Source organism: Myotis daubentonii, chromosome 4, assembly GCF_963259705.1.
Source record: "Myotis daubentonii chromosome 4, mMyoDau2.1, whole genome shotgun sequence".
Classification (NCBI taxonomy): Eukaryota; Metazoa; Chordata; class Mammalia; order Chiroptera; family Vespertilionidae; genus Myotis; species Myotis daubentonii.
Genome location: NC_081843.1, coordinates 57,387,732 through 57,412,605, shown reverse-complemented (window position 1 = coordinate 57,412,605; position 24,874 = coordinate 57,387,732).

Below are 24,874 nucleotides of genomic sequence, written 5' to 3'. Positions count from 1 at the left end.
TTCATTTCATTATGCTCCAAATTGTGGTTTAAAATTTGTTCTAAACATGGCTTTCTTGATCACATGTAACACATTTCAACAAAGCTAAAGAAAGGGAGTATAGCATTGGATTTGGAGATTATGAGAATATTAATTGTCTTGGAAATATAAGAGACGCATCAGGGTTTCCTTCGTTAGGTACAATGAAGCCCGTTTCTTCTCACCATGAGTCCTTTTACCCTTTTTCTCCAGCTCCAGCCCAGAATCAATCTGCACCTGCTACCGTACTGCCATCCACGAGGGACCAGTCACTCACTCTTTCGCACTTGTCTGTGCACTATGAACTCTGAGAAAAACCTCCATTTACCTATTTATCCCATTGGAAAAATGGAGCTCATATACCATTAGAAGTTGCTGCTAACTTCTATTCATATGGTCTCCTTTAGAGATTTCAAAACGGAATAGACTGAGAGAGAAACTATTCAACCTTTGCAGGTCAGGTCATGGCGCTCACCTAGGGAGCAGCACTGGGACCATGATGAAGCCACTGCTTCAAAATGTATTATTTTCCATATGGCTCTCATACAAAGCCTTAACTAGCCAGCAAGAACTGTGTCACAGGCTGTCTCTGCCATGACTGGCACAGGCCGGGCAGCAGGAAAGGAGTGCCCACCACGTGGTGACTCTGGTTGCAGGGCAACTTCACAATCTTGAAATCACAATAAATGGGGTGGTTCCAGTTTTATTCAGCATGCATGACTTTGCTCTGAACCAAAGGACCGATGGGCAGGGATGTAAGAAACACTGAAGCCATTTAGTAAGTGAAATGGTATCAAACATGCTAGAATTTTGCTATGAAGAACGTTAGATGAAGTACTTCTTAGAATGCCACAAAAATAAGGCCCCCAATTTAAAAAATCAGTTCAAAAGATATAGCAGCCTGTGAATGAAAGAAATATCAAGCAGATGTTACCCTTATTTCCAACTATATTTAGAATTCTGAGGGAAAACCACAAAGGGTGTTTTATTATGCACCTGTTGTGGTCAACATCTGGCACCAGCTCTCACCAGTCCATCAATTCCAGGACATTCTGTCTTCCTCCAGCTGACAGAGGCTGCACATAACCCACAGCGCAGAGCAGAGCTTCTCTTTTTCCTTTATGTTTCTTCTCTCTTTCTTTTTCTCTCCTTGCTTTTCTGTTTTTGCTTCTGTTTGCTTTTATAGCAAGGAGGAAGCAGCACAGAAAATGTCTATTTGTACCATTTGTAAACTGTATAGTAAATGTGCCTCCTAATGAAGGAATTACAAGTGCAGTTAAAGACAGTAGGATGAGAGAATATAAAATACTTTTAAGAGAAAATTAGTATCTGGCATCTGCCAATCTTCCATTCATTTATTCATTTAACAAGTATGTTTCACTAATTACTAGTACATAGTACATAGCCCAGTGTGTTAGGGTCTACAGCTACCCAGATTAAAAATACACACAGTCCTTGCTCTCATGCACAACAAGGCATGCACTCAAACAGCTACTATAAAGATGGGCAAGTGAGGGGCCAAGACCTGCTTCAGATCTTATCTATGAGACTTTCATTTATGTAAACTGGAAGGAACATTTTCAGGATGGCAGTAGGGAAATAGGAAAAAAATATCAATTATTCCAAGGAAACAGAGATAAATACAATTCCATTATAAAGAACATAGTTATCATCCAAGTTATCTTGTTATTTTTAGACTTTGGATTAGTGGGTCATTGACTAAAGATTGGAACTCTGTTTTTTGGAAAAGAAAAAAGTATTTTGTTATCACACATCTTATACAGGATTTCTTTAGACAACGGATTTTTTTTATATGTACCACCACTTTTTTTTCCAATTTTAAGTATGATAATAATACTTACATGCAATAAACACCAATTTTTCAAGAAAAAAAATGATCTTACATATAATATTACATGCAATATACATTAATATTTCAAGAGTAACAGGATTTTAAGTATAATAATGTTACCAAAACTGTACTAACATAGTATGATATCACAAAAATAGTAGGAAAAATTAAAAATCTGTAAATAACAGGATTACTTCTATTATATTCTAGAATATTTTTCCTCTCTGGCTCTATTTTTGTTTATCAGTTTATGTTGTTCATTATATTCCACAATGAGTGAGATCATATGATATTTATCTTTCTTGATTTGCTTATTTCACTTAGCACTATGCTTTTAAAGTCTGTTTTGTCAGATATGAATATTACTACTCCAGCTATTATTTTTTCTTTTCTATTTGCATGGAAAAAATCTTTCCATCCCTTCACTTTCATCCTGTATGTGTCTTTTATTTTGAGGTGGGTCTCTTGTAGATAGCATATAGTTGGGTCATGTTTTTGTATCCATTCAGCTAACCTACACCTTTTGATTGGAGCATTTAATCCATTTATATTTAGGGTTATTATTGAGAGGTACTTATTTATAGCCATTTTAATTCTGTATGGCTAGGTTTTTCTCTCTGTTTCTTCTTCTAAGGCAGTGGTTCTCAACCTTGGCTGCATATTAGAATCACCTGGGAATCTTTTAAAATCCTGATTTCTGGGCCTCATCCTCCGGAAATTCTGTTTCTTTGTTACTAATGTTGTGGCCTCACCCCATAACAAAGAAACAGAATTTCCGGAGGATAAGGCCCAGAAATTAGGATTTTAAAAAGATTCCCAGGTGATTCTAATGTGCAGCCAAGGTTCAGAACCACTGTTGTAAGCAATTCCTTGATTGTTTAAAATTTTATTGAAAATGTCAAGGAAGTAAAAAGACTAGACTTGTATTAATCAATCATTCTCCCATTTGGGAGAACTTAATTGTACATACATACACACACACACACACACACACACACACACTCATACCATTTCTAGATGGAAGTTCAGGATGTGTATTAGGACTCTTGATTTCAAGTGAAGAAATTCATTTTGCATTAACTTGGCAGAAACAGAGACATCACAACAAAGGAAAGGGCAAGGGCAGCTAGAACATAGGACATATTTTGGGGACTCTTTTGCTCTCTCTTCTGATCTCTGTTTGGTTTGTTTTCTCCTGTAGGTTAGCCACTGCTTAATTTCTTCTAGGGCATTAAGGTTTTTCCATACTGAGACTTAATTTTGGTATCAAGTTCTTGGTTCTGATCATCCCAGATTCACCATTAAAAAAACATTCTTTTCACCATTCTTGACTCTTTTTCATACTGATCTTAATATGAAACCTTTCTAAGATGGACATTTGAAGTATTGGTCTCACACTCATCACTAAAGCCAGAGAGGCAATGTCAGGTAGGAAGAAAGCTTCAATTCAGATGATGGAGTGATAGTTGGAATGGGAGCGTGGGAAAGAAGGGGAGAAGTTTTACAAAGGTGGGAAGAGCTGGTCCTCCAAAGAGAGGTATGCTAGACAGACAAGTAAGTAATAACCTCACATGTGGTTTAGATATCTTAAAATATTCTATACTATTGTGATTGTTTTTATCAGAGATTTATGGTTTCTTTTTAGAGTATAAGTTCATTGTGATTGTAAGAAGTTCTCATTTTCTTTTGTTTAGCTTTTTAGCACAGTTACTTGTGATTGGAAATAATGGAACCTCATCTGGAGTTATTTGACTTTTTGTATTTTATACATTTCATTTATACTTATTTAACTTCAGTAACAGTATTAAAATACTTTTCAAGTACTTAGCTATTGCAATGATCATTGTGTAATCACTCGAAAATATGTGCTTATAATGCTGGTAAGTAAAAGCAACATATTAGAGATTTAGCCATTTCTACTACAGCCTGTATCTTTAAATATTTATAGTGAACCTATATATTTTTAAAACTGCTTCTAATAAATTTAGACAGACCTCTTCTTATAATGCAATTTCTTTCTACACTGATACAATCAAAATGCCTTGCTCAAATAGCACCGATTACCAGGACTTAGGGGAGGGAAAATGTACTTGTAGATAATTTTAGCTTTCTAAATGGCAACTTCTGTTTAAGTTAATATTTGAATTGACTCAAAGCAGTGAAAATCATTTCCATTATTTTCCTTTTCTATAATGCCCTTCACTCTCATTCTTTCATGCCATGAGCTATTCATTCTCTATTTTCTTCACCTTTATTCCAAGTGGATTTCATCTACATTGCTTCTAATTTCCCAGATTTGCTATTTTTTATTTCTTAGGATCTATTTAGGTTTCTAAATTTAGACTTTGTAACATAAAAACCTAGAAGGAGTCAGGCATCTGAATGTAATTAAGATTGATTGGCCAATTCAACAATAAAAACAAGTCAGATAAATGGCTAGTTGTTGTCCCAAGCAAGGAAGAGAGTCAAATTACCTAGTGGTTGGAATGAAACCCTTGGATTTTGAAAGACTGAAGACTGGTGTTATAACAAACTTGAAGTGGGGTGTCAACATCTATTAAGATGTACTACAATGTGCTCTCTTTTGGCCCAAGATATAATATGCCTGCTAGGAAAATCTGGGGAGATGTTTTCAACTAAAAACAATAAACTGACAGTAGGTGAATAATCAGGTGACATAAGCACACACCTAATCTAGAAATCACTGTCTAACACATGTGGCATCCACTGATAATCCTCTTGATTCCAGATAATTCTGTTGGCTCCCTGGAATAGGTAATGCCAGAACAAGCCTAAAGAGTTTGTTCTACACCCAAGAGATTACCACTAAAGCACTGGGCTAGAAATATAAAAATTGAAACCGTAAAACTAAACTCAAGAAATTTGATTTGGGAGATAGAAAACATATTTAATCAACACATAATAAACTCTCACAGATTATGATATAGGAGTTCTAACAGCCTGGTAAATTATTCCCTCCTGGAATTAGAGGAGAAAAGAGAAAGGAGAAAGGGCATCCTGGGCTCACACTATCAGGTGAGTTGTTTCCAACAACTCATATCCCATTTCTCTTATGAAGCTTCTGATAAAACCTCAAAGACAGTGTGTTGTTTTAAAGCTTGAAAAGCTTCTTGGGTGATTCTAATATTAGCCCTTAAGTTGAGAACTACTCACCATAGTGACAGCACATTGAATTATAGAATACTCTTTTGGGACCTGTGTTCCCCATTTCAGAATTAAAAATTAGTGTACAGTTACACCCCACTGTGAGGTTCTAAATATAGAAAAACTGGGAAGAGAATAGGCAAAGAAAATGGGTTGAGTAAAGCTTTCAATTATATAAGAAAATGTAGCTAGCTAGCTACATAGATATAGATAATTAGTCCTCTTGGGCTACCATAACAAGATACTATGGACAGGGTGACTTAAACAACATTTATTTTCTCACAGTTCTGGAGGTCAGAACTCCAAGATCAAGGTGCCTTCATGGCTGGTTTCTGATGAGAGCTCTCCCCTTGCTTACATACAGCTGTCTTCTCATTGTGTCCTCACGTGGCCTCTTACCTATGTGTGCATTGAGAGAGAGATCTCTGGTGTCTCTTCTTCTTCTTATAAGGACACCAGTCTTTCAGATTAGAGCCCCAGCCTTATGAGGTCATTTTACCTTAATTATACCCCCCTCCCCAGTCCCTATCTCCAGTCATATTGGGGGTAAGAACCTCAACATATGAATTTTGAGGGGACACAATTCAGCACATAGAAATATCCTATCTAATAAAAGAGAAACATGGTAATTGGCATACAACCGCTACCCTTCCCATTGGCTAATCAGGGCAATATGCAAATTAACTGCCAGCCAAGATGGCGGCCGGCAGCCAGGCAGCTTAAACTGAACATGAGGCTTGCTTGCTTCAGTGACGGAGGAAACCAACGTTCCCCGCCTGCCTTGCCGGCCTCTGAGCTTGCAGTTTAAGAAACATTGTAACAAATATAGAAGCTAAACAAAACCCCAGAAACCAGCTTTCAGCCGAATGGGATCTCAGAGCTGGAGTTGATACTGAGTTTCGATTATAGAACCTAAACAAACCAGATACCTACTTTCAGCAGCTGAGGCCTCAGAGCTGGAGCCAAGCCTCAGAGCTAAAGCTGGCCAAGAATAAAAAAAGAAAAAAAGAAAAAAAGGAGCGGTTGGGAGCTTCAGTCCCAGCCTGAAAACAGCCCTCAGCCCCTCACCCAGACTGGCCAGGCACCCCAGTGGGGACCCCCACCCTGAAGGGTGTGTGACCAGCTGCAAACAGCCATCATCCCCTCACCCAGGCTGGCCAGGCACCCCAGTGGGGACCCCCAAGCTCATCCAGGACACCCTTCAGGGCAAACCAGCCAGCCCCCACCCATGCACCAGGCCTCTATTCTATATAGTAAAAGGGTAATATGCCTCCCAGCACCGGGATCAGCGGAGCTGAGAGGCCTCCTGGCACCGGGATCAGCATGACAGGGGGCAGCGCCCAAACCCCCTGATTGGCCCTGCTCTGTGCGTGACGGGGTGGCGCCGCAACCTCCCCATCGACCCTGCCTTGAGTGTGACAGGGGGCGGTGCCCCAACCCCCCAATTGGCCCTACCCTGAGCGTCACTGAGGGTGGCATCGCAACCTCCCAATCTGCCCTGCTCTGTGCATGACAGGGGGTGGCGCCCCAACTCCCCCATCGTCCCTGCTCTGAGCCCAACCAGGGGCTGCACCTAGGGATTGGGCCTGCCCTCTGCCATCCGGGAGCAGGCTTAAGCCAGCAGGTCGTTATCTCCCGAGGGGTCCCAGACTACGAGAGGGCACAGGCCGGGCTGAGGGACCCCCTCTTCCCCCCCCTTCACCCCCCCCCCCCCCGAGTGCACAAATTTTTGTGCACCGGGCCTCTAGTATATCTATAAATGTCTATACATTTATATCTATCTATAGCTATTTATATAAATATAAATCTATCTATCCATGTAGTAAACTGCTGGCTATAGGTAGCCCAGTAGGGGGAAAAATACTTTGAATTAATTGTTGTAGCTCTTTTGATAGGCAGCAAGCTTCTCACTTTGAGAGGGAATTTATTTCACTTTGACTGCATTTAATTAACATGGACCCCAAAGAAATAAATCTCCTGTGTATGTTTATCCAAGTGTTCATTTGGGGAAAAGAGCTCTGACTGTGAATGGCTGCCTAGTTATATGGCGTGGGTGCACCTCAGGAGGGAGAGTAAAGCAAAAACTCTCATCTGTCTCAGAGTTCTTACCAATTCTGGACAAGTGTGTAGTGTCTAATCAATGCAAGCAGTAATTCTTGGTAGAATAAATGTGCCTCTTTCACCTTCCTCTAGCACAAGATGATAATTTCAGTGACCTCTGTCCTACTCACCAAACCCTTTTCCTAATTGCTGTGCTGTAGGATTGTACAGTTCATCACCCTTTTTTTCCCAATTTGGTCTTAGCTCTCACTTTAATTAGCACTGTTTTTACTAGATTGAACTGAACTTTCCACCTTTAAGCTCTCACTTTAAATTGATCTAAGTTTTTTGCATTGTACCCACTGTTCCACTTTATTTCTTCCAATTAAATCTTACAAATTAACTATCATCTGCATACTTTCAGGAAGAATTTTCGTGCTTCCCTCTGCCGTCCTCCTTCTTGCGGATAACAGTGCTTCTAAAAATGTGTTCATGATAAACTATCACTTGAAAGGAATTTAGAGAATTCTCAAGTCGGAATGCACATGGAATGTAGAGTGCAAACTTCATTTTACAGATGAGGAAACTGGTCGACAGAGATTCCATGGCTGCTTAGAATTACTTAGTTAATTAATGTCAGACAAAAAAACTAGAACATAGGGAACCTAATTCCAAATCAAAACAAAGCTGTACTATAATGAAGATAATACTGAAATGTCTTAAGAGACAATTACTCATTTCTTGGATTAAAAATCTAGAGGCCAATGTTCTGCCCTATTAATAGAGTACCAAAAATGAAAGAAATAGTCTTCTCAACTACATTAAAGTGATATACTAATTCACAGTACAAATATTATGGGTCAATGATAGTCACAAATGGAATTTTGTATGATAATTTTTGGTATGCATCTGATAGGCACAATCCTTATATTTTTAAAAAATAAGATGCTCTGCCAAACATACAGAAAGTTGTTCAGGAAAAGAATAATGTAGAAAATGCCAAAAGATGATATCCTGGCCAAATTAATGTTTCTAGAAATTGAAATTTCAGTGGATTTAAGATTTCAGTTATGTGATCTAATCATTATGACATAAAAATGATGATGATGATGATGAAGATGACAGCATTTAACATTAACATGGTACAATATACTAGATACCATTTCGAGCATTTTACATTTATTTGACACTCGGAAAAGCCATATAATATGAGGGTATCATTAATATCCTATATTTACATCTTTCAAAAGAGGCTTAAGGATTTTATAATATTTATGGAAAAGAAAAAGGCTAAGAGGAGTAGCCTTGGAGAGGGACCCTTTCTTTGGTATATGTATGAGTAGGGACTATTATATACTCAAGGAGAAAAGCCAGCTCCAACAAGCTTAATCACATGGAAATTTGTCTTGTATAAACTGAAATCGAGATCCTGGGACTCATATGGTGCCCTCAGCATTTCATCTCTCTCCATTTTTGGGGTCTGCTTTCCTCTGTGATGGTTTCAGTCAGGTCAGCTCTTCCAGAGGAACTAGAAAAAATCAACCACAGCTCCAGGCTTAGTTCCTATCACTTTAGCATTTCATTCAAAAAGAGAACTTTTCTACTCCAATCATCAAAGTCATATAAACATGTGAGAGTTTCATTGGACCCATGCCCATCAAATTATGCCCAAGACTTTCATTGTAGCCATGGAACTAGAATATGATTCTAGGTCATGTGCTTATTCCCAATGCTAACCATCCTCCTAGAAAAAGCAGTTTCCATTAGTAGATGAAGGGAGAATGATACTGGGAAGGCAAAAGTCAAAGTTGTCCACCCAGCATAGAAATAGGTACACAAATAAGCATAGGGAGATAGAAATCATAAAATAGTGATGAAGGGAACTCAGGTAAGAAAGTTAGCTTAGGAAATGCAGAAAGCATATTAGAGGGAAAAGAAAACATTAGAGTATAAAAGGTGTTCTTGTCATTATGCAAGGAAATCACAGCAGGGTTTAGGAGAAATGTTATGACTTTTATTTTGCACTGGGCTTTCCTCTAATCCTGGGGCTCTATGGACATTAGCTACATTCTATTGGGTTCTGCATTAAATAAGCTAAATAGAATGTAGTGTTAGCTCCCAAATTCAACCCAATGCAACAACCAAGCTATTTGTGAAACACTGCGTTAGGCACAGTGTTTGACTGATTTAAAAAACATTCATAATCCAACTGGGGTGGCTCAGTGGTTGAGCAGCTACCTTTGAACCAGGAAGTCACAGTTTAATTCCTGGTCAGGGCACATGCCTGGGTTGCGGGCTCAATCCCCAGTGGGAAACATGCAGGAGGCAGCCAATCAATGATTCTCTTTCAGCATTCATGTTTCTATCTCTCTCTCCCTCTCTCTTCCTCTCTGAAATCAATAAAAAATATATTTAAAAAAAAACACATTCATAACCAACTACAACTCAAAATAGAGAAAGATAAGCACTATAAAAATGCTGATAAAGTTATTGGAGCAGAGGGGATCTACAGAAGTTATTAAAGAGGGATTGGAAGTTATTAAAGAGTGTGGGGAAGCATGAGACTTGGTTGGAAAGTCTGTAAGGAGGATTCTCCAAAAGGCCGAAGACATCTAGGGGGCCTTGCCCAAAGCAGCAGACCCTGCCTTGACTTTTCCAAACAAGTCTGAGCCCCCGGGTGTTTTGCTGGAATCTTTATGTTTATTCTTTAGACGTCCTTGCTTAAAGGACACTGTAGACACATGTGTCTTCTCAAGGATGCTTACCCTGCTGATAGTACCTAATAGTTAATTTTAATTCAAGCTGTTGTTACAATAAAAGCCTAAGGAAGCAGGCGAACGGTACTGTCTGGTTCCTTTAGCCAGTCAGTCCCTTAGACCTCTTTCACAGAAACGTGTGTCAGAGTAATCATTCATCCATTGCTCACAGTCTGCTGGTCAGCTCTGGCAAAAGAGGAAGAAGCAACAGAGGAAGGTGCTTGAAAATGGGAAGCACCTTGACAAGAGAAATCATGGGGACAAGTATTTACAGTAAGCGAAAGAAGACAAAGAGGGCAAAAGTAGTTACTAGAGGCTTGAGACTAGAATGTTTGAAGGAATTAATTATAAAAGGAGATGAGGTTGTAAATGCAGTTGGTGAATAGTGTGTGTATGCCACACAGGGGGTGGGGGGGTTAAAATTCCTCAGGCAAAGAGGGGCGACTGAAGAAACCTTCAAGTATAAAGTTGCATTGTAGGAAGTATGTCTGGTAGTAGTTGTGAAAGGTAGATTGGAAGAAACAAGCTATAGGCAAGGAATCTGACTAGGAGTTTATGGAAAAATCCTGAGTGTAATAGTAGTGGAAATGAAGGAAGTAATAAAGGAAAAAGATGAGAAATTAAAGCAAGAAATGTTTGGGAGCAGAATCCATTGAACTTGTCATAATTGGGTATAAAAATTGAAAGAGAAAGAGATAAAAAAAATTTCAAGACTAGGAACTTAGAAGAATGGTGATAACATTATGAAGCTAGATAATACAGACGGGGAGCAGGTTTGTATTTGTGTATCTGCTTTGTGTGTTTAAGTAGATGGGGTGGAAGCTTGGACAAAGGGTGAAGAATGACCTCATAATGAAAGAAAATAAATGCATCATGGAAAAGTATTATTGTATGATGAAGTTAAAATGACAATCTCCTATAGGTATGAATGTTAAGATACAATTTATAGTATATTTAGACTTTTAAAAATGTTATTTTGTTTTCTACTCACAAACTGTGAATCAGACATAAAATGAAAGTAAAAAAAGACATCAACAATATCTACCTTTATTTCCCTGACTGTGTCTTACAAATAATTCTTCTTAATAATACTGAACCCTTGCCAACTAGACCTATTAGTTTGTTTGCATTAAATAATTCTAAACTTTTAAAAAACAATTGTATAATCTGTACAAGGTTCATTTTATGTTATTTCTAGAAAACCCATTTTTAACTTGTACCCTGCCCACCTTCTTTTCTCTAAAGATATTAGAAGAGTAAATATTTAGTGAATACGCCCTTGTCCTCTGACACAAGCTCTCTAGTCTGATTTTAAAACACATTGCAATTTCTTTCATCTTAAGACTAGCCAGGGGGAGAAGAAGAAGTTGGAGGTGATTGTTTGAAACATCAAACATCACTTTTCGAAAAATGTCAAAGCACTTGTTTTGAGTGAGATTCTGGCTGGACATGGAAGGGAAGCAAATGACCTTCCAACAGCTTTCTTAAAGGATGGTTTAGTGATTATAATGCCATGGCAAGTCTTTTTTCTTCGGCCTCTATGTTCTCAAATCAGGAACATTCCCTGAAGAATGCATTATCAGATTTAACATGATAAACAGCATGCACCAGGATGAAAATTCATGAGGGGTCCTGCAATGACTCTAGGTTAACTATCAAAGCTAGAAATGCTCTTTAAAACTGCAACTTTCTTCTCCCAATTCACAATGTGTAGGGTATTAACAGAAGACTCAGTGAATGAAACTATAGCAATAGCAAAGACAAATCAACCAACAAAGGAACAAAAAGAGCTGGACGAGGGGAGGAGACAGGATGAAGGGTCAAATACAGACGAACACTGCCCTTAAATATTCCAATAAAAGATTCCCTGTCCAGGAGTGGTCAATGAACATGGCAATTAAGAATTCGGGAATGATCTGCTGGCATTCTCATCTGGATGTCTGTACTCCAGAAGGGCTTATTACAAGCACTTCTGTTACCTGTGTCTTACTTAATAACCTACACTTTGCAAATTAGCATACTAAATATCAGAAAAGGGCTGTTAGTGATAAAAATAGCAGCCAGTTGACAAGTGTGATGAATGTTAAAACTGGCTTCTCACTGGTGAAATTAAAGGTATTGAAGTTATGTGGATTAGCAAGAATTATTTTATAGACAATTTCTATTCTGGCATGAATAGAGAATAGGAATCTAGCAAGGTCAGAACCAGTATTCCTTGGAATTTTGCCGCAGGCTAAATTCCTAAACAAGATAGTTGCTAGCTATGGAATCTAGAATTCTGGTTTCCTAAACCAGCTATAAAGACGGCAGAATCTTGAGTCAGGAATCCCGGGGACTGCCTTCAGTGACCCTTTCATACTCGATGTGCTCCGAGGTGCTAAAAGGTGGGGAGTTGGGACTTGCTGAAGCCTAGACAATACATTATATGAACTCTTTTATTAACTTGCTTACTAATAAATGGTTAGTACAGTAAATTAAGAGTGTCGGTGTACTCAGATTATTTTGCAACACCACCCAAACTTGGGGCTGCTTGCTTTGAGAATAATACATTTTACTTATTGTTTAAGCCAACTGATTCGGAATTCCTAATTACTTGCTGCTGACAACATCCTCACTTATGCATCACAATACCACCACCAGCTCACCAGTTCTCTCTCTGATTTTGTTTGTGGTTGTGGTGGGAGACAAAGCAATGGGATAGGAAATCAGCAGACAAAGTTTGAGACCAATCCTGTGCCAGCCTTGGGTCTGTCATTTAACCTCTTTGAGCCTGAGTAACAGCCAAAGTAGCACATTGAATCGGGAGACCTGGGTTTAATCCTGGCTTCCTCATTTACTAGATGAATGACCTTTCTATGCCTCAATTTATTTAGCTATAAAATGGGCTAGTACCTATTTGCAGTAGCTGTGAGGGTTAAATGAGACAAGCCCTAAACACAATGCCTAGCATGATAAATATCATCATTATAATCCCTAAAATAAAAGAATCAGTCTGAATGGTCATTTCATTCCTCCTCATTCTAAAAGTTTGCAATTTTACTTTCACAGTTGTACTCTCAAAGATAATATTAGTGAAGAAAGGTAAAATTCATGTGTTCTAAATTCAGTGCCAAACCCCGTGCTAGGTGTTGCCATTCACTCCTTTATTTATGCAGTCAAACATTTATTGTGTCCCTACTAAAATGAGATGCTGTGCTAAACACAAGGAATATATCTGAGGAGCTCTCAGCCTTACAGAGAAACCAGGAATATGTGTTTGTCCCCCAACCTTAAATTTCTGCTTGCTTAGACATCCCCAGAATTCACCATAGTCCTTTCTCAAAACAAGTCTTTGATACAAATGTGTATCCATCTTATATAAATCTGTGTTCTAACATTGAGTCCCTCACTCAACAGGAAGTTAACATTTAACCTTTTGCAGGTGATGAGGGAACAATAGTTGTGACTAATGAAAACCTGCAAAGAGTTAAAGACTGCAGGGACCATTGCAATTACAAAGGCCTTTGTTGCCATTGTCCACAATCACAGTTACTTGTGACCTGACACAGCCACACCACCAAGATTGTCTGTACAGATGAAATAAAGTGTCTAAAAAGAGGATCTGGGACAAGCAGCTTCTTTAAAATCAGGAACTCTTTCTTTATCTCTTCTCCATAGGGCTCAGTTTAAATGTGCTCCTTAGCCAAGAGAGCCAATATTTTCCCCTCTAATCATAAAACACAGCTTATAAATTGGTCTCTTTTTATCAGATGCATTCTACTATGTGTGAGAGCACAGTGAGTCTTGGCAACCCAAACAGAGCCTCCATGTGTTTGGAACCCACCGCACTGTACACACTTGAAACACCATCTGCAGGCAGCCTTTTCCTCTCCAACTTGTCAGTGTGAGTGGTAGGAGAGATTCATGAGCTAAGACACTTCGTTAACTGGTGGTGACGCTGCCAGTACAAGGGAAACATCTGTACCAGCCAAACCTGGTGAAAATTCAACAGTTAACTTAGTCAGAACACATATGCAACTGAGAATCCTAATGTCCTTAAAACAAAACCTGTATCTCTAAAAGCCCTGACTGATGTCTTCGTGGCTTAGAGTTCCCTGCAAGTACTGGAGTCACTTCAGAGCAGTAGTTTAATCTGTGCCTGCATCTTGGAGATGATTCTTAGGTCTTTAGATGGTTGGTGTCTTAAGGGGAGCGTGGGAGGAAGCTGGGAATCACAAACCTTGTCCTTGTGTTATCTTTCTTTACCTTTCTCTATGGCAAGAAAACAATGAATTATCTCAGCATGGACAGTATTTTAAAATCTCCCCCTCAAATAATCTCTTTTTAAAAAGTGTTTATGATGGGAGCTTTTGTGAACAGCAAATACTTATTTTTCAATGAAACTCTCTACATCTGCACAAACTGAAACAGGTTGATCCTGTTGGTATGATTCTCGAATTTAGATTTGTTTAGAGGACTGGCTGAAGAATTCTGAAGAAAATTTGTATGTGTACCTGGGATAAATTGTACAGGTAGGATGGTAAGTAGTCAGACAGTGAATCATGGGGACATGGTCTTTATGGGCTTAGCCATGAGGCATGCTAGGACTTCTAATCTAATAATAGACAAACAGGGTAATTGACTGTACCTTTGCTAAGCCTCCCATTGGCTAATCAGCATGATATGCAAATTAACCACCAACAAAGATGGCGATTAATTTGCATACATAGGCTCCAAGCAGCGGAGCGAAGACTGAAGGCGAGTCGGGGCAGCGAAGACCGAGGATGGAAGACGGCTCCAGCCAGAGCAAAGGCCTGCGTCCCGGGTGCCGAAGGAAAACCAGTGCCCGCAGCCAGGAGAAGGAAAGGCCTATTGCACGAATATCTTCGTGCAACAGGCCTCTAGTTAGTTAATAATGGCTTCTGGGGAAAGGGAGTCAAGACAGGGTGCAGGGAAGACCAGGGTTCATGATTCAAAGAGTGGCCAGTGCTCTGAACCATGGTTTCCAAAGTGTCAGAGCAAACTCTAGCTCCAAACAGACCAGAACTAACACCTAAATAAAGCTACTATATTTATTGTTCTACAAAAATTTTTTTTTTAAATTTAGCACTCTATCCTCATGAACTCTGTATAATATACTGTGATAATATATCACTACATGAAATATATAGGGTGGGACAAAAACAGGTTTATAGATGTACCTCCAACAGGTTATTATTGTATTATTTATTAATTATTATAATATTTTCCATACAAACAACTGTAAACCTGTAGATGCTTCTCCTTTTCCTTTTCCTCCTCCTTAATATTGTAATTATTATTATTATAATTACTGATAGTGCTTTTCAAAATTTCAAGTATTTTCTTCTCTGGGAAGTTGTTACTCAGAAGCCTCTATTGACAATGATTTTGCTTTCTGGAATACAAGTCTAATTAAAGAAACAATAAGAGAATGAATCATCCTTTTTATGTGTGAAAAATACTAGGTTATAGGTAAGCCATGCATTGCTAAGGCTAGCAGTATGTTTGGCACATTGTAGGTGTTCAAGAAATATCTGTGGAAAGAGTGTTTACTATAATAATACACGTCAAATGAGTATAATATACTTAAAATTACAAGCATTGAATTATATTTCTATTTAATTTCCATGAGAGTAAGATGCACTAGTATTGGGCTTTATTACTTTGTTTCATTCTAGTGTTTCTGGGGGATATGTTAGAGACAGTTTAAAGTGTTATTTTCCTCTCCTTTTGTTCAATTAAAAACATTCTATTCACTGGAATTAGAACATTTGAGTTTGTAATAAATGATGACAGGATTTTTTTTTTTAATATCAGTTCTTAAATAATTTCTTTAGCCCAGGAATTAGTGTCAAAATTCATTAATTGTGTAATTTGTTAGAGCAATAAGTTTTATATTTTCTTGAGTGAATGGCATTTCCTCTCCCCCTCACCAAATCCTTTATAATCGTCTACTTTCCATGTCACTAGATCAAGAACACAAAACACAAAAAGCTCTCTACAACAAAGGCTGTCAGAATAGCTCATCAAGAGCCTCTCAGGAAAATCAAATAAACTGGAGCAGGAAAAAAGAAGCAGAGCTATAAATGCTCTAAAGCCGTCTAAATTTCTCTTTAAGCCCTAAGGTTTATTTTCATGTCCATGAAATAGCATGAATAGAAAAATATGGTTTTCTGACCATTGCCTTATTGTTGTTTCACATTAACCAACACTAGGAAGCATAATCTATGTTTGATAATTTATCTTTGAAGTATAAATCACTCAGTATTTTCACAGTAGAAGTCATATGGTTTAGAGTAACAAGAAAATCGCATCAGCATTTCATCTTTATAATGAACAACTCGGGTTTATTATTCCATTGACCTATGGAGACCCTTCAGAAAATTAATGTACTGTACTGCATGTGTTATATACTAGCCTTGACATCTGTAAATATTCTGAAAAATTACTCATTTAGCTAGCTGGATTGTTTAACAGATTTAGCAATAATGGTATTCCTTTTAGCAAATACTTGTTAATAATGGCTAAATATTTGTTTAAATCTTTGTTAAATGTGTACGTAATTTGTGTATCTATATGAAAGAAAAATTAAAGCAATAACATTTCTGTAGTAAGTTATTACATCTCTAGCTTCTGGTATGCATGAAGCAATTCTGATCTTCCTTCATCTCTAAGATTTCACTAAATATCTTGGCCCAGAATTAAAATCAAACATGATGCCTAGCACTATATAATATTTTAATGCTGGACTGCAGTTCAGAAACAAATTAGATGCTTGGCTTGAGGTTCAAATGGTAGCTTTCTTTCTGAGAATTAACATGATGAACCATATAATCTGTCCAAATTGAGGAGACGAATATGCCAAGAAAAGTGAGCTCTCTTCCTTAACTTTTTTTCAAGTAGCTTAACAAATTATTTTTATAGTGTTTCAAAATATTCAAAATTAGAGACAAAATGGAGTTAGGTGGTGTGTTAAGTCAAATCTTCAGTAATTCCAAAGTTTATGATATAGTCATGTTGCTTTAGAGTTTACCATCATCATCTAATTAAGTGATGAGAGCCCAGACACCACCTTTCAGTGAGTGTCATTTGGCAGAAATTTGGCTTTTTATTTTTCACAGCAGTACCTCGAGGGAGAGCACACTGTAGAGCACAGTCAGGCAATGAGCTCCTTGGTGGCAGGGACATATTTTCCCTTTCTTTGAAAGTTAAAATGTTTCATGGTTTCAGCCAACTTTCTCCAGGGCTCTGTACATCATGAACATTCAATAAATAACTTGCATGTAGGTGATATGAGCACAGAAGATAAAATTTATAGAATCTATTTCCTATAATCAATTCTTACTATAAACATGGGAGATGTTGGGATATTCTTATAAAAACCTATTTTTTTTCCTAAGGAATTTTTGCAAATTTCCTATTTGTGATCACTAAAGCTATGCTTACATGTTCAGTAGCAGAAACATTAAATAATGGTTCTGAGTGTAACTTTTCCTTACACTCCTTACACTCCCAGCAGTCTGGATTGGCAAAACCAGTGGAGACTTGGTGTTCCCCACATTCATGGTGTCATTAGTCCAGCTCGGAGTTTCTTAGTACTGGAACTATTGACAATTGGGCCCATATAAGTCTTCGCTGTGGGGAAATGTCTTGTGCATTGTAACATGTTTATCAGTATCCCTGGCCTTTGCCCAATGGGTGCCAGCAACATTATTTCAGTTGTGATAATAAAAAATGTCTCCAGACATTGCCACTTGTGTCCTGAAGGTAAAATTAACCCTAATGAGATGAGGAAAAACATGGTGGGAGACTCTCACTAACAACTATCTCACAAGATGGTTATAAGGATGAAATAAACTGTTTGTTTTTCTGTTTGGTAAAGCACATAGCACAGGTCTGGTACATAATATGTGTTTAGTAAATACTAATAGCATGCCAATTAGAGCCCTATCCTTTCATTGTGATTGCGCCTCCTATACGGTTTAGTTTTTTCTTCAAAGAGAATAGTAAAAACAAATCAGGGCATTTTCTTGAAATTTGACTCTGATTATGTGTGCAAGGAGGAAGCACAGTTTTAGAAACTCTGTCCTGGCTTCAAGTCTTCCTTATCCCAACCTTCTAATTGTGTCAATTAGAATATAGGAACATGAAAACAAAAGGAATTCTACTTTTAATAACATTTACTGTTATCTCATTACATCAAACATTAAAACAGAAAAAAAAAACCATTAATTTAAAAAATTAAGAGTCGGGAGCTGACTCGGTGTGCCTCCGTGAGGGTGGGCATCCTAAGCTGTGGTCCCAGGTGGTGCACACTCCTTTGCTCAGGTACAGCTGTCCCCATCAGCCAACTTGAGAGGATCACACTGTAGAGTTCACTTAGTGAGAGATGGCTCACATATTAGAAGTGTAGACACAGTGGGAGTTAAAAACAAGAACTATTACTTTTAATGCATTTTTTTCTAACTGCTGGTTAGTTTATTATAAAATGAATTTCATAGATAGCTTTCTTTGCTTTTATTCCTGGACTTTGATAGTTCTTTCTACCTCCCACCACCCTCTTCTGTCAAGCACAGAAGACAAGGAAAGGCCAAGACCAAACCCTGACTGATTTGGCAGGCAAAGAGACAATAAGCCACGTTTTGATTTAGAGACTTAGCCTGGCTAGTGTTTCTCAGTGGTTACTGCATTGGCCTGTGCACCAAATGGTCGAGGGTTCGATTCCCAGTCAAGGGCATGTATCTGAGTTGCAGGTTCAATCCCCAACCCTGGTTGGGGTGAGTACAAGAGGCAACCAATCAATGTGTCTCTCTCACATTGATGTTTCTCTCTCTCTCTCTCTCTCTCTCTCTCTCTCTCTCTCTCTCTCTTCCCTCAATTCCTTCCATTCTCTCTAAAAAGTCAATGGAAAAAAATATCCTTGGGTGAGGATCAATAACAAAAGTAAAGAAAAGATTTCCAGAGTTTATTACTTACATAGACTGCAAAAGGAAAAGTAACTAAAGATGCCAGCTGCCAGGTCTTATTCCAACTCACCTAAAGGGTTTCTACCAAAACCAAAGCGGTTGAATAACTGCAGTGTTCGTGGTGGGACACCCTATTGCTGAGCAGCCATGCTATGCTACACCTAAATAGTTTTACAATCTGCCACTGTACCCTGAAGGGCATGGAGCAGAAATCCTTATGCTTCATCAGAGCTGTTTCATGACAGCCTCCCAGGGGAGATGAAAGGGTGATGGGAAATGGCTCAAGTTTGTACCTCAACCATCTCCTGTTTGCCTATTTTCTGGGAGGATCACTAGGCCATGACTCAGAGGAGCCCAGGCTCAAGCTTTTGCCCCTGTGGAAAGTTGCTGTACATCATGGAGGAGCCATTCCCCTATATTTCCTAGTTCTTTTGCCCTAAACCGTTTCCCACTATCTATTAGGAGGTTTTATAGTACCTTTCTTTCTTTATGCATACACACAGTTGAACAGTATTAGTCTGTAATGTGAGCTGTGGGTATAAATTTTACCATCCTCAAAATTTGGATGGAAAAAGTTCACAGTATTTCATTTTTTCAAAAACAAATTATACCTAACTAGAAAGGCTCCATTCTTCAGGTATATCTAGAAAGTCAATCTCAGTCATTAATGTGCCTCCCTTTCCTTCAGGGTCATGCTAAAGCATGAGGGCTTGAATCAGTCCCAAAGAGGGCAGAGCATATTCTCAACTTTGCTCTCCACTGGTCATTGTGGATACCCTCACTGTCTAAGTCTCCCTGGCCAGTGTTTGCTTCTTGACCTGCCCTACTTGCACATGAGGTTGTCAGTTTCAGCCTAGTTTGCAGCTTCTCTGGAGGGTTAAGGTGGCTGGCTATTCAACCATTCTTCAAGGCCCTGCCAACTACCTGGGTGCAATCTCTGCTATTTCCCTAAGCCCACCAAAACATCCCCCCTCACATCTTTCTCTTTTGCAACTTCCTCCCCACTCCTCTCTCTTCATGAGTTAATCAACACAATTGCTCCTGAATAGGATTTTAGAAACACCTTGCTCTCCTTTTAGGAATAGCTGTTAATGAACTACAGGCTAAAACTAGTAAGTATTCTTCTTGCTAACTCACCCTGTTAAACATATCCAATCATCAACAGATGACATGGAGCAGGAATGACATACTTACCAAGCTGACCTCATCCTTAGAGCTCCTGATGTTTTCCAGCATTTGCTAAATAGATACGCATTTCTAGAGCCCAAAACTCATTATGATGTCATTTTTAGAGCTATGCCAATGACTCATGGAAATATTTAGTCCACTATTTTTATCTCCAGATTTTCCATTCTTCTCTTACTACTTAATAAGAAAATATCTATAATGACATTTTAAAGCAAGGCCTTGCCCTAATTTATTCTTATTTGCTAATTTGTATCAGTTCAGTGGTTGCACTATTTAGTTATATTCATGCTGAGAGTTGGGTTAATGTAATTATGGGATAATAGCTGGGATTGAGATGATGGATAACTATATAAAGATAGCCTACTCAAGTGTGTGTATAGATACAGTCAGGACTCTCAAATTAAAATATGCATACATGTCGACTTATAGAGTGGTGGCCAAGAACCAAGAATGAGGATACAAAAAAAAGACCAAGGCCAAAAACAATATACTTGTGGGTGTGGAGAGGTCTAGGAACAAATTCCTGCCAGATGCCAGGCTGGCCTTTCTAGATCTTGCTCAGCAGCTTTCACTGAGGGCTGCAGACAGTTTCAAACCACCTAGTTCCTGGGATAATACTGGCTAAGCCTGCTACTGTATGCTTCTGCTAGCTCACCCTGTTCAATATATTCAACATTTAACAGGGTGTTTCTGCTTCCCACAAGTGGGGGTTTGGAATATATCTTGCTTCTGTAAGTGGGCGGTCCCTGAGATGAGCCTCTAGGAATCTGCCTGATTACCATATCACAGTTTTCTTCTCAGCCTGCACTGTGATATACTCACCTCATCAGATACCCTGTTTGCATTACAAATACCCAACCGGACAGAGCCCTAACCCCAGCTCACTTATTTGAGGCCTGAATGTCTTGGACGCCTTTTAATACTCTTGTTTCCTGCACATTTGGTTACTGGTTCTCTCAACCAGAGTTGCCTCCCACAGCCTAGAAACCAGACAGGTGACACAGAAGACAGGAGTTTCTACTGTGTTAGTTCTTAAACTGTACTCCCTGACAAGAAGAATTTGAAGAAACATATTCCTGAACACAGGGGAGCCCTCCACAGTGCAGAGCTCTGAGAATATTCTTTTTCTTTTTCTTTTTTTTTGTTCCAAGTTTTCTGGAATTCAGAAGCATATCATTATTTCTTAGCCTCATTGAGCAATATAAAATTTCAAAATCCAAGTTGAAAAACACCATTATGGGAGGGGAGGATCAGAATAATATAATAGTGTTCCTATGAGGTGGTCTGCAACTTTTGCCCTTTTCTAATTGAATATTGAAAAATCTGGAAAAAAAAACAAAAACAAAAAAACAAAAACACAGCTAGAAGAAAATGGGTTTTTATCTCTTTTTTAACTTTAGATGTCTTTCCCAGGAAAGAGAGAGAGATTGCTGGCAGAAAATAATGAAAACACAAGGGCTTGGGCTGTATGCTGGAAGAATATTGCTCCTGAGACGATAAACATAGAATGCAGATAAGGACAGTCAAGATGCAGCCTGTTTGCCTTTTTTTTTTTTTTTAATTTAAAGAAAATTGTGTTTCTCTTCCATTTCTATCCATCCTGGCTGTGAGGTAACTGTCAACTCAGAGATCTGGGAGCTCCAGTTAAATAATGTACACTTAATTACTTCAGTGCCCTTTAGGTATCTAACTCGTGCCATAGATGATTGCACTGTCATTTTATCACTGGAAGGTACAAAATAATAGGTTCATCTTCAAAAGATGCAGTCTTAGCAGGACCAGTATTTTTACTTTTAGTGTCCAGAGTACTGGAATAAAGGAAACCGCTAAATATAACTTAAAGTGGAAATGTGCATACATTTACTCGTTGCAAGCACTAAATCACTTGGGGTATTTCTTTCAGTTTTAACAGAGCCAGATTCTCCCACCTCAAGGTGGAACTCTGTAATAATCATACTGTTAATGGAAAAGAGCTCCCTGGGCCATTTCTGTGCCATGTAATCCAATGAAACCACTATTTTGAGTATTTTATTTGTTTTAAGACACATTTTGTCACATTTTAACATGTATCAAATCAGAACGCATCTTACATTAGGTGGTGAATCAGTTTAATTGGCTGTGTTTTCTCATTTTGTTGTGCATAAAATAACAGTGCATCTTTGTGGTCATGAAGAATGGTAGACTACTAATGCTTTCATTGTCTCATATGGGGAAGAACATACCGTGTTCATGGGTTGGTAGAATCAACATCATCAAGATGTCCATACTACCCAAAGCAATCTATAGATTCAATGCACTCCCCATTAAAATACCAATGGCATATTTCACAGACCTAGAACAAACTTTCCAAAAATTCATCTGGAATAAAAAAAGACCCCGAATAGCTGCAGCGATTCTGAGAAAGAAGAACAAAATAGGTGGAATCTCAATACCAGATATCAAGCTGTATTACAAAGCCACTGCTCTCAAAACAGCCTGGTACTGGCACAAGAATAGCCTTATAGATCAATGGAATAGAATAGAGAACCCAGAAATCGACCCAAACCACTATGCTCAATTAATATTCGACAAAGGAGGCATGAACCTACAATGAAGTCAAGACAGCCTCTTCAATAAATGGTGTTGGGAAAATTGGACAGATATATGCAAAAAAAATGAAACTAGACCACCAACGTACACGATACACAAAAATAAACTCAAAATGGATAAAGGACTTAAACATAAGACAGAAAACCATAAAAATAATAGAGGAATCCACAGGCAGCAAAATCTCAGACATATGCCGAAGCAATTTCTTCACTGATACTGCTCCTAGGGCAATGGAAACTAAAGAGAAAATAAACAAACGGGACTACATTGTCTCATATGGCAAGAGCTCTTCAAAAGGGAGCATTACTTATTTCATAGAATGTGCTAAATAGGTAAATAAACTCAGCATACATTTTTTCCCCCTAGTACTAAGGGGTGCTAATAGCAAAACACACAGTAAAGACCACAACACAATATCCTTTGATGAACTGAATGGCTTCTTAAATATGTAAATATTCTTATCTGTAGAATCTGTGATGGTGTTAGTTTACATGACAAAGGGATTCTGCAGGTGTGATTAAATGAAGGATCTAGAAATAGGGAGATTATCCTGGATTATGTTGGTGGAGCCAATGTGATCACAAGGGTCTTTATAAGAGGGAGGCAGGAGGGTTAGAAGTAGAGAAGATTTAATGAGAGACTAAAAGGTTGGCGTGATGAAGGTGCAGGAAGGGGCCATGGGCTAAGGCAGTGATGGCAAACCTGTGACACGTGTGTCAGAGGTGACGCGCAAACTCATTTTTTTGGTTGATTTTTCTTTGTTCAATGGCATTTAAATATATAAAATAAATATAAAAAATATGTCTTTGTTTTACTCTGGTTGCAAATGTCAAAACATTTCTATATGTGACACGGCACCAGAGTTAAGTTAGGGTTTTTCAAAATGCTGACACGCCGAGCTCAAAAGGTTCGCCATCACTGGGCTAAGGAGTGAAGGTATCCTTTAGAAGATGGAAAAACAAGGGAACCAATTTTCCTCTAAAGTTTTCAGAAGGAATGTAGCTCTGCTGACACCTTGATTTTAGCCTATAAAACCCATTTCAGACAAGATCAGACGCATTCAGGATGGTATGGCTGTAGACTACAAGATCCATTTCAGATTTCTGAACTCCAGAACTATAAGATGAATAAATTTGCATTGTTTTAAGCCTGTAGGTTTATGTCATTATTTTTTTTACAGCAACAATAGGACACAAACATAATCCTCTCTAAGAAACAACCTCTGAAAAATACAAAATATTTTTTTACAATCCTTCTAGTTGGTCTCAAAATATATGCACATACTAGTAATTCTATCCTATTTTTTAAAAGATGTAGACCTCACTCAGCCAGGGTGGTTCAGTGGTTGAGCATTGATGTATGAACCAGGAGGTCACAGTTTGATTCCTAGACAGGGCACATGCCTGGGTTTCGGGCTCGATCCCCAGTGTGGTGCATGCAGGAGGCAGCTGATCAATGATTCTCTCTCATCATTGATGTTTCCCTCTCTCCCTCTCCATTCCTCTCTGAAATCAATAAAAATATATTTAAAAATAAAAAATATAAGATGTAGACCTAAAAAAAGTAAATAAAAAATAAAGTGACAGATGGATAGAAAGTTGGATAGATGAGTAGGTATATAATAAAGCAACAATAGTAACATATCAATTATAGAATCTAGAAAGTAGGTCTGAATGTTCGCTCTACACTTTTTCTTTCAACTTTCCTATTTTTAAAAAACATTTTATAATAAAATATTGGGAGGGGGAAATGATGCATATTTGACAGCATTAAAATAGAAATGATGCCATTCTTTGAAAAGAACCAACTTTAGCCAACTGACTCTCTAAAAGACTCTGCATGAATATTACTATGTAATTGGGTTAAATTATACCTTTTGTATTAGTCCTAATTTTCAGTTATGTTGTTTCTTTATACATAAAGTAGAAGCCCTGTGTTCTTTGCCTTCATTAAGAATATTTTTTTCTACCAAAGAATGACTTTTGAGATGCAAAAATAAATCAAATGGAGAATTTAACATTATGTACTGAAGGATATGCTTGTTGACTTTCTTATGTTAGCAAAATAATTTTAAGACAACTTTAGTATTTCCCAATCCTAAGAAAAAAATGTGAAGAAAATTCACCTTTGATTCTACTCTCTTCACTAGCACCCACCTTCCTCCTTCTCTCCCTCTTCCTCCTCCCTCCCACCCTCCCTCTTTGTACAAAGGGATTGGCTCTATATCAGAGCTGGAAAATAAACATGTAGTTCTTCCTCATACCCAGGTTGTTCTTTACCAAGATGGTCTCATTTTAATA